At 40.3% G+C, this 12,726-nt stretch overlaps 1 long non-coding RNA gene across 1 annotated transcript; it reads left to right on the top strand.

Moving 5' to 3' along the window:
* Positions 1–6,279: 6,279 nt before the first annotated feature.
* On the top strand, positions 6,280–12,288 carry LOC125616616. Its single transcript, XR_007347344.1, has 3 exons — positions 6,280–6,365; positions 6,836–6,837; positions 12,229–12,288. It is a non-coding gene; the product is annotated as an uncharacterized LOC125616616 (long non-coding RNA).
* The last annotated feature ends 438 nt before the right edge of the window (positions 12,289–12,726 follow it).

Here is a 12,726-nt window from a genome sequence, read left to right as displayed (position 1 = left end):
GTTGAGGGCTTTGAGATGGGGAAATAAGCCTGGATTTTCAAATTGGGCCTAATTCTAATCTCATGTGTTTTTAAAAGCAGAAAACCTTTCCTATCTGTGGTAACTTGTTGGTTCTGGAATGTTTGAAACTGTCAACAACTGGATAGTTATGTAGTTTTTAAGGGTGTCCCTCAGGTGATACCCAGCAAGAAAGTAGAATTCTCAGTCCTATGCTGAGTGGGATTGTGCTGCTAACTCCAGAAGGACTAGGAAACAGACTCCATTCTAGAGCCTCCAGAAAGGGATGCAACTTTAATTTAGCCCCTAAGGTATATCTAGCTTCTCTCCTATAGAACTGTAAAGTAATAAATTAATGTTACTTGGAGCCACTAAATTTGTTGTAATTAGTATCAACAGCAACAGGGAACTGATAGCACCCAAGTAGATTACCTGGCTGCTTCTTATTGTAGTTATTTCTGTTAACCAGTTACCCTGTCAAGATGGTAGCATGTGATGGCACGTGCCTGTAATCCCAGCAGCTTGAGAGGCTGAGGCAGGAGGATCACAAATTTAAAGCCAGCTTCAGCAAAAGCAAGGTGCTAAGCAACTGAGTGAGACCCAGTCTCTAAATAAAATACAAAATAGGGCTGGGAATGTGGCTCAGTGTTTGAGTGCCCCTGAGTTCAATCCCCAGTACCCCAAAAAACAAAAAATGGTAGCACTTTCCTTCTAGTTTCTGAGAACAAAAAGTTTAAAATGCCTTGGTGATAGCTGTGGCTTGCAGTTCTGACCATGTCCTTGTTGTGTCTCCTGCCAAAAGTATACTCCCCTTCAGGACCAGACCTTTAACCTTGCAGGCATAAAGTCATAGGATTGGAAATATCTGAGTGGGTCATTGGGAGTGATAATAAGTAGGGTCACTCAGCTTTCATTTTTTTTGCCCCGAGGGAGCGATACTTCAAAAAGATTGATTTAGTGCATATATTCTGTCCTGAAGGATAGTCCCCATCTTTGCAGATTCCTCCAAGATAGTGATTCAACTGTAGGCTGTTCAGGGGCTCTCTTGTGAGGATGTGCTGCTTACTTTTTTAGGATGGCAGGGCCCTGATATAATTTACTTAATGGGATGACACTGGTTGTTGTCTTTAAGAAACAGTACCAGGCTTGGGTTGTGGCTCAGTGGTAGAGTGCTCACCTAACGCATGTGAGGCCCTGGGTTCGATCCTCAGCACCACATAAAAATAAATAAAATAAGGGTATTATGTCCAACTACAACTAAAAAAATAAATATTAAAAAAAAAAAAAAGGGCTGGGATTGTGGCTTGGCAGTAGAGCGCTTGCCTAGTATGCGTGGGGCCCTGGGTTTGATCCTCAGCACCACATATAAATAAATGAATGGAATAAAGGTATTGTGTCCAACTACAACTAAAAAAATAAATATTAAAAAAAAAGAAATAGTACCATAATAAGGTACTGTTATTCTTGCTGGGTACCACCTGTTGGCTGGTTAGACTTGGAGGGGTAGGAACTATTCTGAAAGTCTTCCAGTTTTTCTTATTTGTATATATGTGTGTACTTATATAGTTCAGTTATTTGAATTAGAATCCATATGAAGTTATACAATATGATTACTTGATACTGGTTTCTTTTGATTATAGATTTCTTTCTCCTGATTTTGTTGTTATTGTGAAAGAAAATAGATTGCCCTATAGAGTTTTCATAGTCTGGATTTAGCTATTATATCTTCATGGTGTAATTTTAACATGTTATTCCATCATTGGTATTTCCTGCAAATTGACAACTGTGTCCAGAAGCTTGTCAGATTCAGTTTCATTTTGAGAAATCTATTTCAATAGTAGTGAATGAATGGAATTTTATGTAATCAAAGTAGGAGGCACATAATGTCTCTTTTTGTGATGATAGTAGCCATTTGATGCTTACTGCCAAGATCTATTAATTCATTAGGAATATAATATGAATTTTTTCATTTATTATTTGGGAAACATGAAGATAAATTTCTTCTTATCATATGGTTATTTAGTGGTACAGCTTGTATAAGAAAGGCAAAATAAATGCTTGACTTAGTCTGTTTTGGCTGCTACAATAAATTGCTAGGAATAGGCTTGTGAACAACAAATTTATTTCTCAGTTTTAAAGACTTGGAAATTCAAGATCAAGATGCTAGTGTGTTAAGTGTCTAGTGAGGACTTACTTTCTCATAGGTGGAAGAAGCTAGCTAGTCTTTGGAGTCTGTCTTTCTTTTAATTATGGTACTGGGGGTTGAACCCAGGGGCTTGCACATGCAAGGCAGGTGCTTTACTACTGAGCTATATCTCCAACACCCTATCTCTTTAATTTTAAAATTTTAGAACAGGTCTTGCCAGATTGTCCAGGCTGGCTGGCTTTGAACTTGTGATCCTCCTGCCTCAGCTTCCTGACCCCAGCAACCTGGGATTACTGACGTGTCAACTCATGACCACTTATTTTTCCCTGTATTGTTTTAAAGCAAAACCCAGCTTTTGTATAATTTCATCTGTAAATATTTTGTATGCATCTTTAAAAGATACCACACCATTGTACTGCAGTTTACATAGGAAAGGCAGCATGCCTGGGGTCTCTTAAAAGGGCACTAATCCCATCCATGAAGGCAAAGTCCTGATGACCTAATCAACTTCCCCAGAGGCCCCATCTCTTAGTACCATCACTTTGGTGTAAGGATTTCAATGTGTGAATGGGAGGGGGCATAGCTATTCAGACATAGCAATGCTTGGTTCTTTTTATTTACTGTTTTTCAAAGTAATGAGTTCATTTATTAGCAACCTTCAAAATTAATCAGGTTTTAAGAATTATAACTCTGGGCTTATGGATTTAAATGTATTTGGTATTTTCTAGTCTGTTCTCTTCCTTACCTTATAAGGAATGATTTGTATAAATTTTATGACATTTAAAAAATAAGTATATACATTTTCTTTTTTTTCCCCACATTTTTTTGGTGCTTTATAGTTATACATAATAGTGGGATTTGTTGTTACAAGCTCTTTAACATTGAACCCAGTCTATACTCCTTTGTTTGAGAATGTTAATCCCTTACTTTTCCCCAGTTCATAGGTTAGCTTTGTAGTGTTTTTCTGATTTGTTGATGATAAACATGGAGGGAACTGCCACATATCAAGATATGGAGCCAGATGTCTTAAGGTGGTTGGAAAGTGGAAGTATAGGAAAATACCTTTGGCCAATGACTCTGAGGTGTAAGGTTGCAGTGCTAGGCTTACTCCCCTGTCACCACCCCTGAATGTTGTTATGGTGGGCAAAGGGTTGAATGATGTAATGGGAATGGAATTTTATGTAATCAAAGTATGTTTGTTAAAGAATGGATACTTTGGACGTGTCCTTTTGTACATGGTGTTCAGCAGCTATTAACACAGCAACTTAATATCCTGAAATTTTGTAAGGCAGAGTGGTCTCTTATCTGCATTATCCTAAGGCTCCAAAAGGTTGTGCTAGGGCTATCAGAAACATACACTAATCAAATCAAACAGTGAAAAAAGTTGTTCAGTAAATGTTTCATTTAAATCACTCTGAGATCATTCTCTCCACACACACAGGAGACAGGGTCTTGCTATGTTGCCTAGGCTGGCCTCAATCTTCTGGCTGAAGTGATCTTCCTGCCTCAGCTCCCTGGGTAGCTGGGACTATCAGCAACCACTACTGTGCAACCCTTCTTAAGCTGAAGCTTGCAAGCTCACACTCTCTGCCCTCTTCCTCTCTCTCTCTCTCTGCCCTCTTCCTTTTCTTTCTCTCCTCTTTCTGCTCTCTTTCTTTCTCTCTGCTCTCTTCCTCTCCCTCTCTGCCCTCCTCCTCTCCTCTCTCTGCTCTCTGCCTCTCCTTTTCTTTTCCTTTGGGCAGCCTCTCAATAAAATCTCTTGGTTGAATCTCTGCCTCGGGTGAGTCACTCGCCTTTCACTCATTGACCTGCTAAAACCCTATAGATTGCACTGCATTCCAGGATTCTCCCATCAAATTGCTTTCCTACCCTCTCTCTCCTTTCCAAGGGTCATACATGCATTGCAGTCCGATGGCTTTCTCTGTCTTTGCTATTCCTTTCCCTGTTTTCCCTCATATATGTTTCACTTAATAAATCTTTTTTTTTTTTTTTTTTNCAAACATACTTTGATTACATAAAATTCCATTCCCATTACATCATTCAACCCTTTGCCCACCATAACAACATTCAGGGGTGGTGACAGGGGAGTAAGCCTAGCACTGCAACCTTACACCTCAGAGTCATTGGCCAAAGGTATTTTCCTATACTTCCACTTTCCAACCACCTTAAGACATCTGGCTCCATATCTTGATATGTGGCAGTTCCCTCCATGTTTATCATCAACAAATCAGAAAAACACTACAAAGCTAACCTATGAACTGGGGAAAAGTAAGGGATTAACATTCTCAAACAAAGGAGTATAGACTGGGTTCAATGTTAAAGAGCTTGTAACAACAAATCCCACTATTATGTATAACTATAAAGCACCAAAAAAATGTGGGGAAAAAAAAGAAAATGTATATACTTATTTTTTAAATGTCATAAAATTTATACAAATCATTCCTTATAAGGTAAGGAAGAGAACAGACTAGAAAATACCAAATACATTTAAATCCATAAGCCCAGAGTTATAATTCTTAAAACCTGATTAATTTTGAAGGTTGCTAATAAATGAACTCATTACTTTGAAAAACAGTAAATAAAAAGAACCAAGCATTGCTATGTCTGAATAGCTATGCCCCCTCCCATTCACACATTGAAATCCTTACACCAAAGTGATGGTACTAAGAGATGGGGCCTCTGGGGAAGTTGATTAGGTCATCAGGACTTTGCCTTCATGGATGGGATTAGTGCCCTTTTAAGAGACCCCAGGCATGCTGCCTTTCCTATGTAAACTGCAGTACAATGGTGTGGTATCTTTTAAAGATGCATACAAAATATTTACAGATGAAATTATACAAAAGCTGGGTTTTGCTTTAAAACAATACAGGGAAAAATAAGTGGTCATGAGTTGACACGTCAGTAATCCCAGGTTGCTGGGGTCAGGAAGCTGAGGCAGGAGGATCACAAGTTCAAAGCCAGCCAGCCTGGACAATCTGGCAAGACCTGTTCTAAAATTTTAAAATTAAAGAGATAGGGTGTTGGAGATATAGCTCAGTAGTAAAGCACCTGCCTTGCATGTGCAAGCCCCTGGGTTCAACCCCCAGTACCATAATTAAAAGAAAGACAGACTCCAAAGACTAGCTAGCTTCTTCCACCTATGAGAAAGTAAGTCCTCACTAGACACTTAACACACTAGCATCTTGATCTTGAATTTCCAAGTCTTTAAAACTGAGAAATAAATTTGTTGTTCACAAGCCTATTCCTAGCAATTTATTGTAGCAGCCAAAACAGACTAAGTCAAGCATTTATTTTGCCTTTCTTATACAAGCTGTACCACTAAATAACCATATGATAAGAAGAAATTTATCTTCATGTTTCCCAAATAATAAATGAAAAAATTCATATTATATTCCTAATGAATTAATAGATCTTGGCAGTAAGCATCAAATGGCTACTATCATCACAAAAAGAGACATTATGTGCCTCCTACTTTGATTACATAAAATTCCATTCATTCACTACTATTGAAATAGATTTCTCAAAATGAAACTGAATCTGACAAGCTTCTGGACACAGTTGTCAATTTGCAGGAAATACCAATGATGGAATAACATGTTAAAATTACACCATGAAGATATAATAGCTAAATCCAGACTATGAAAACTCTATAGGGCAATCTATTTTCTTTCACAATAACAACAAAATCAGGAGAAAGAAATCTATAATCAAAAGAAACCAGTATCAAGTAATCATATTGTATAACTTCATATGGATTCTAATTCAAATAACTGAACTATATAAGTACACACATATATACAAATAAGAAAAACTGGAAGACTTTCAGAATAGTTCCTACCCCTCCAAGTCTAACCAGCCAACAGGTGGTACCCAGCAAGAATAACAGTACCTTATTATGGTACTATTTCTTTTTTTTTAATATTTATTTTTTTAGTTGTAGTTGGACACAATACCTTTATTCCATTCATTTATTTATATGTGGTGCTGAGGATCAAACCCAGAGCCACATGCAAGCCAGGCAAGAGCTGTAATAAGTTTCAAACACCCAATCCTTTCTTGGTTTTTGATTTTTTTTTTTTTAGTTGTAAGTGGATATTTTATTTATTTATATGCGGTGTTGAGGATGAACCCAGGCCTGTGGGGAGCCTCTCTGAATGACCACACCTTCCAGTCTTGATCCACCAGGCTCTGACCAACCACTGCATTCGTTGTGGCTTGGGCAGTGACCTCCTTGGATATCAAAGCCAGTCTTCTGAGTAGGCATACCCCTGTGGTTGAGCTACACTCACTTATTCCTTCGTAATCCTACCCCTTTGCCCTGTTTGGGATAGAATATTCCATGGAAACTCCCTTTGTGTGTCCCCTTGTCTTGCTCTGCCTTTGGGCAAGGCCTTCCTAGATGTCAGTCAACCTGCTGACAGAAGACATCACAAAGCTAGACTCAACCCCCTGAAACCTGACCCCTTGCCTCAGTTGAATGACTTCTCCCCAACCAAAGGGTTCAGTACGTGTGTGTTCGTTTTCTCTCTCTCTCTCTCTCTCTCTCTCTCNCTCCCCCTCCCTCCCTCCCTCCCTCCATGGACCCCTAAGGTCAGAGGAGCCATCATAAGACCCAAAGAAAAAGGCATTTCTCTGTCTCTGTGTGATTATTTCATGCAGCCCAGATCACCTGGAGTGACCCTGAGTGTTTAGTCGTGGAATGCGACACAGGACCTCACACATGCCAGTCAAGTGCTCTACCATTGAGCCACAACTCTATCCCTGGCCTCTGATTCTTGAAGAACCTAGATTTACACTTGCAGTGTTTCAGAATGTCATCTCCTCTAAGAAATATTTCTAGCTTCTTGACTTCTGCGTACTCCAAAGCAGACAGATTGTTTATTCTCTCCATTTTAGAAATTATTTTCCCTACTCCGTTTTAGTGTCAATCTTCTGTTTGCTTATTATTCATGAACTTCAGCCTCCGTCTCCTTGTTTAATGAAAACTATTGAACTCTGATGGCATAGGTCTTATATTGTATGTAATGGGTTTCTGTAGCTGTAAGTATAGCAAACTCAAGTAGTTGAGTTAACTATTTTGCACTAGCTGGTTGTCACTCTCCTTTAAGCTGCAGGAAAGATTCCAGGCACAAACTTGAAGTATGTCATGATAGTTTTACTATGGTCTGGGAAAGGGTCTACCATCAAGTTGTGTTCTGTCCTCTCTCCTCTGGCCAAAGTTCTAGAATATCAACATGACTGCAGTGACTAGTTATTACCACAAGAGGGCACTAGGGAAGACTGCTCATCTATTCAGTACTGAAGTGACATGCCTAAGGTTGGGGGAATCTGCCTAAATGCAGGGAGAGAATGGGGAAAATATGAGAAGAAGTGAGCTGGAAAATAAAAGGGGGAGAATAAAAAGGAGGAAAGAAAGCAAAGTGGGAAGGTAGAGGAGGAACTGGGATGGCTAAAGCACTGTAAAGGGCTGGAGGTTACTCCCAATCCAGCCCTGATGAGGGAGGAAATTGGAAAAAAAGAAGGCTAAGAAACCCTCTGATCACATACCTTCTTCCCCAAAATCTACTTTTAAACTTTAAAATAAATTGTATTTATTTAGAAACTTTCAGAATTCCGACAAAGCAGCTGCAACTTTTCTTTCCTCCAATTACAGAGTGTTATTCAGTTAACAGAACAGCAATTACTGGGGCTGGGGTTGTAGCTTAGCGGTAGAGTGCTCACCTGGCATGTGCAAGACCCTGGGTTCGATCCTATGCACCACATAAAAATAATATAAAGGTATTGTGTCCAACTACAACTAAAAATAAAATATTTAAAAAAGAGCAGCAATTATTTCATATAAGTGACATTGGAGGCAACTGAAGATGAAAAACTACCGTCCTCAAATATAAAACTCATTTGTTCTGTGCACAAAGAACCTGCTTTAACTTTCCATGCAATTCACAACCCCCATTTTGTAGCAGGCAGGGTGAGTGGCTATTAAAATACTATCAGAATGGGATTATCTAGAGCCACATTTGGTAATGTGTTAATTATAAAAGAAGGACACTGTACAGTTTTAAAACAAGTCTTACAAGGCTTACATTTCAATTTTTTTTTCTTTTTTAAAAAGAAATGAGTTTGAGGACTGGGATTGTGACTCAGTGGTAGAGCACTTGCCTAGCATGTGTGAGGTACAAGGTTCAATCCTCAGTATCATATATAAATAAATAAATAAATAAAACAAAGTTTAAAAAAATCTTTTAAAAAAAAGAGAGAAATGAGTTTGGTACAAAAGGAGGTTAGATGCTTATGGCAAGAAAAAACTATGCTATGACCAACTTCTTCCTCCCTCCACCTTTTTTTTTTTTTTTTCTTCTTTTTTTTTTTTGGTACTGGGGATTGAACCCATGGTGCTTTACCACTGAACTACATCCCCCAGCCTTTCTATTTTATTTTATCTTTTTAAATTTGAGACAGGGCCTTGCTAAGTTGCTGAGTCTGGCTTCAAACTTGTGATCTTCCTGCCTCAGCCTCCTGAGTTGCTGGGATTATAGGTGTGTACCATCATGCCTGATTAAATTTTACTTTTTCTTTAGCAGACAGGGTATTCCATCTCTGAGCATTTCTTAGGAAACTCTAATAAATTGACTAAAGCAACTGTGCTTCAGTTTATGCTCTCCCACCAAGTTTGCACAATGTATAGGATGATGTTTCGTCTCCTGGCTTCTTTAGGAGCTTTTTTGTCTGTCTTTGTCCTTCGGATGTGTTTAGTTATTTTTCTCTTTTCTTTTTTAGGTACTGGGGATTGAACTCAGGGGCACTTGACCACTGAGCCACATCCCCAGCCCTATTTTGTATTTTATTTAGAGACAGGTGTTGAACCCACGATGCAAAGAAAAGTCCACCGACTCCAATTTTAAGCCAAATTAAAGCAAGCTTATATTGTGTACACAAGAGAGCTGATCAGTGACTGCCTCGCCCAAAGGCTGGGCCAGAGGGAAGTATCTGGTTAAAGCACAGGGAGGTTTTTATAGCACAAAAAGTTACAAAGGCAGATGTCTTGGAAACTTAGAGCTTACAGGGTTCTGGCAAGGGTAAAAGGACAGATAGCAGGTTAATGATCTACATGGCTTAATATTTCAAGATAGGGAGTTATTTCAGATTCCAACTTCAGAATTTATGGGGCACTGCTGAGGTTTCAGGGAGGGTTGTTATTTGGTCACGGAGAACCATGCATGGGTGAGTTCAGAGCATGGGCAGGAATTCCAAGAAAGTTTAAACACCAGAGTTTGGGGAGGCCAAATAGAAATCTTAGTATTTGATAGTAAAACAGAAATGAACTTTTCATGATCTTGTGGCAAGATGGCTCCCAATCATAAGATGGAATTAGTCATCACAGGGTCTCAGTTGGTAAGCTCCTCACCTTGCTGAGGCTGGCTTTGAACTCAAGATCCTCCTGTTTGAGCCTTCTGAGCCGCTGGGATGACAGGCGTGTGCCACCACAGCCAGCTCCTAGTTATTTTTCTTTAGTGAGGCACAGAGTCGCCAGTGCCCCTTCTACTCTCACTTGTCCTTTATGGAGATCTGTGTCCTGCAATGGCTGCACCCAAGAACCTATTTTCTTGTCCCAACCCCTATTCCCTTAGCATTTACAAATGACCCTGCCTGCTGCAAGGAGTACCTAGAGTCTCTAGATCTACCTGAAGTGTAGAATCTCAATTTCCCTCTGGATGACATAGATTTCTAAAAAACATTTAATTTAAAAAAATTCTAAGCTGGGCACAGTGGTGCATGCCTGTAATCCCACAGCAGCTTGGGAGGCTGAAGCAAGAGGATTGCAAGTTCAAAGCCAGCCTCAGCAACAGCAAGGCACTGAGCAACTCAGTGAGACCCTGTCTCTAAATAAAATATAAAATAGGGCTGGGGATGTGGCTCAGTGGTTGAGTGCCCCTGAGTTCAATCCCCAGTAGCAAAAAAAAAAAAAGAAAAAGAAAATGAAAGCATTGTCAACTGAGACATGATGCTTCAAATCATATCTACATTCCAGTCAATTAACAAATGCACACTACTTCCATTTATATTTTTTCAGGAATACAGTATGTTGTCAGGCATGGTGGCACACACCTGTAATCCCTGTGATGTGGGAGGCTGAGGCAGGATGATTGCATGTTTGAGGCCAGTCTTAGCAATTTAGTCAGACCCTCATCAACTTAGTGAGACCATGTCTCAAAATACAACAATAAATAGGTCTGGAGATATAGGTCAGTGGTAAAGCATTCCTGGATTCAATCTACAGTACCAAAACAAATAAACAAACAAAATAAACCACCACCAACAACAATAGCAAACTGAACACAGTACGTCATCACTAACTATAGTGGCTAACAGATTCTGAACCAGCCCTTTGTTTTGAGCTCTCCTGGTTAATTTATAACTGGCTCCCATTCTCCAGAACATGAACTGCTCTCCAGAGTCTTAGTGATGGGGTTTTAAGTAGCTGGAAGCAGAATTCCAAGGTCACAGACACCAGATCAAACTTCAAACTCTATCAGCACATTTCTCACCAAGTCTACAGTCATCCTAATTAAATGATACTAAATCACATCTCACCTGAAAGACTCCTTTAATTTATTTTTGGTGCTGGGGTTTGAACCCAATGGTACCTTACCACTGCACTATATGCTAAGTCTTTTTGAGACAGGGGCTTGCTAAGTTGCTGAGGCTGGCCTCAAACTTGTAATCCTCTTGCCTCAGCCTCCCAAGTCACTGCAATTACAGGTGTGCACCACCACACCTGGCTAGTTCCTGTTAATTATATGCTTTTAGCTACACTTGACCCCCTCACCACTTTTTCACATTGCTGCCAGAATGATCTTTGAGAAATGCAAATCTTTTATTACTCCTTTGCTTAAAATCCTTTAGCAACTCCCTTTAGGCTTAGGATAAAGATCAGACTCCTTGCTACCTACTACAGTGGCCACACGGTCTGCCCCCGCCTGCCTTTCCAGCCTCATCTCTCCTGACCTGTTTCTCTTCCACAAATGGCAAACTCCCTTCAGTCATTTTGCACTTGTTTCCCTTCTCCTGGAGTGTTTCCTCCAACTTCAACTCTCTCCTGTTTAAGCCTACTTATCCTGCATGTCTCATCTTAGGCACGTTCTCAGGGAGGGCCCCCTAATCCTGGGCATGGGTCCTTTGTCTTCACAGTACCCTTGCAGTTATAATGTGTATTAATAAAATAATTTATTTAATACTGTCTCCCCTTTTAGAGTCTAGAACTGTAATAACAGGGACTATTTCTGTTGTACTCATTGCTATATCCTTACCCCAAGGTAATTTCTGGTATATATTTACTTTGAATAATTATTAATAGGAAATGGAATAAAAGTGGTTGGTGCTGGTGCCAAGATCAGACTGGGTGGAGAGTCATCCCTGGATGATCCACTTAGCAGCAGGAACCTGGGAGTGGAGGAAGAGTGTTATCATTCCTCTAGAGACCCACTCAGGATTGAGATGGGCTTACTGGGAAATGTAAAGCATTAGAGGAGATGGGAAGACCTCCTTTAGGTGCAGGAAGTCTATAAGGTGCCCGCCTGCCTGTCTGACCCTATGTCACAGATCTTCAGGACTGCTTTCTGCTTGTCCAACTCCATATCTTATCGTCATCCAAAAATTGTGGGATACTTCTTCTTCTGTGAAGCTCTTTCTCAGAATGCACAGCACATCTAAATCACATATCTGTTGGGATTGTTCCTGGACCACAGAAGGCCAGAGCTGGAGGAACTGCTGCTGCTGGCCAAAGTCCACCCTCCATCAGCTCCCACTTGTTTGGGGCTTCAGTGTGCCAGTTGCTTTTATATAATTATCTCTGCTTTACAGATAAGGGAGCCAAGGCAAAGAGAGGAAATAACTTGTCCAAGGAATTTTATATATAATTTATGTAAAAAGTGAAGAAACCAAGGCCCAGGGTATATGGGTGACTTCTGGGGAACACCAGTGTATTAATTTGCTATGACTGCCTTAAGAAAGTGTGAATGACCACGCCTTCCAGTCCCGATGCACCAGGCTCTGACCAACCACTGCATTCATTGTGGCTTGGACAGAGACCCACTTGGATAGCAAGGAGGTCTTTGTAGGCATAACCTTAGGGTTGAGTTACACTCACCTGTTTCCATGAAGTCGTACCCCTTCTGCCCTTTTATGGATAGAATTTTCTTTTTCTTTCTTTCTTTTTTTTATTAGTTGTTGATTGACCTTTATTTCCTAATATGTGGTGCTGAGAATCGAACCCAGTGTCTCACACATGCTAGGTAAGCGCTCTACCAACTGAGCCACAGCCTCAGCCCATGGATAGAACTTTCTAAGAACAGAGCCCCCAATAAAAGCTGGTTTCCGAATGTGCTTTCCCTCTCTCTCATCAGCCTCTCGTGACTTTCTCTTGCTCTCCCTGTTGGGGAGCCTGAGGCCAAGAGCGGAGAAGCCCTCCTGAAGCTTGTGTAAAGGGAAGTTGTGTCTGTGTTTTAATTTGCATCCCTGCAAATCCACGTAAGTGACCTCAGTTCCGCTGCCCGCACTGGCTGGGGGCGGCAAGAAAGGCCACA

The sequence above is a fragment of the Marmota marmota genome, unplaced genomic scaffold (genome assembly GCF_001458135.2).
Source record: "Marmota marmota marmota unplaced genomic scaffold, marMar, whole genome shotgun sequence".
Classification (NCBI taxonomy): domain Eukaryota; kingdom Metazoa; phylum Chordata; class Mammalia; order Rodentia; family Sciuridae; genus Marmota; species Marmota marmota.
Note: the sequence above shows the minus strand (reverse complement) of the source record. Positions and strands in the feature narration are given on the sequence as shown.